Genomic DNA, 1,552 nt, shown 5'->3' with positions numbered 1-1,552 from the left:
GCTGTCCTGGAACTCACTCTGTAGACCAGGCTGGCCTTAAACTCAGAAATCCGCCTGCCTCTGCCTCCCAAGTGCTGGGATTAAAGGCGTGCATCACCACTGCCCGGCTTAAGGCTCTAGAATTGAGCCTTAGGTTTTTTTTTTATTATGTCCCTTCGATTCTTTGCACATGCACTCTTTGTGTTGTATGTTGAGGTGACACATGCCTTTCAAGATAGACACTGTGGATTTCTGCTCTTTTTATTTCACTGTAAGTCTTGAAAGGAGAAAGAGGTGAAAAGAGAATTCTTCTGCCATCTTCAAACTCATATTTTAGTTTAAAAGCCTGAAAATTGCTTACAGAGTCTGAAACTTTTCAACCTCTAAGTGGTTTACCCTCTCCAAGAGTGGCCTCTTCCACTCTGGGGTCCATTGTGTTGAGACTCGAGTTTTCAAATTAAAGATCATCTTTGGTTTAGTTGAATTTGTAGACGTTTGGACCAGTGCTCTATGCTAGACACCTCTCTCCTAGGTAGGGTTTTCATTGCTGTGATGAAACACCACAATCAAGCAACTTGGGGAGGAGGAAAGGGCTTAGTTGGCTTAAGTGGAAGCCAAGTTACTGTCCATCATTCAAGAAAGTCAGGACAGGGACTCAAACAGGGTGGGAACCTGGAGGCAGAAGCTGATGCAGAAGCCATGGACAGGTGATGCTTACTGGCTTGCTCAGCCTGATTTCTTACAAAACCCAGGAACCTGCTCTGGGATGGCACCACCACAATGGCCTGGGCCCTCCAACATCAATCACTGGTTAAAAAAATGATTTACAGCCTGATCTTATGGAGGCGTTTTCTCAGTTGAGGTTCCTCCTCTCTGACAACTCTAGTTTGTGGCAAGTTGGCATAAAACTAGCCAGAACCACCTCTAACTAGCCCATGGAAACAGCGTTCAGAAGAGAACCAAAACAGATGTCTCTCACAGGAACTATTCTATGGTTACTGTATTATGACCCTCTGGTATCTTGTCCTTTCTTGTCCCCAAAGAAAGATGTGAGTGAACACTTTTCCACTCATTCAAAGGGAGGTTTTTCCAGTCCTGGTCTCTTCAGAATTTTACATCACCTCAGTTTTCTTTCACCCTTGAATTCACTTTGGCTACTAATACTGATACTTTCCTACTGCGTGTAAGAGATTGGTGCCTTGTTATTATTATTTCATTTGGATGTTGCAAAGGGTTTTGACGTTCAAAACACGGTCTTTTGGACACTTGAAAGAGAGAAATACTCTTAATTTCCCTTATGGATGAATGCTATTATTAAAAGTCTACCCACTCTTTGCCTCCTGGATCAGGAGCCTGGAGACAGGAGAACCAAACACAAGCATCATCTGATGTTTCTCTAAGAGCAGAAAGCGTAGCTCTTCTCCTTGCTAGAATTATTCCAATGCATGCGACTTTCTCTAAGTTCTTAAATTTCTGAGGGAAACTGCTAGTTTTATGTGAGGTAGGGTACAAAGTTTTATAAGTGAAATGTTTCAAAGCAGTGTTTTAAAAAAAACCCACCTAATTCAAAGCA

This window comes from Mus caroli, chromosome 10, assembly GCF_900094665.2.
Source record: "Mus caroli chromosome 10, CAROLI_EIJ_v1.1, whole genome shotgun sequence".
Lineage (NCBI taxonomy): Eukaryota > Metazoa > Chordata > Mammalia > Rodentia > Muridae > Mus > Mus caroli.
Note: the sequence above shows the minus strand (reverse complement) of the source record.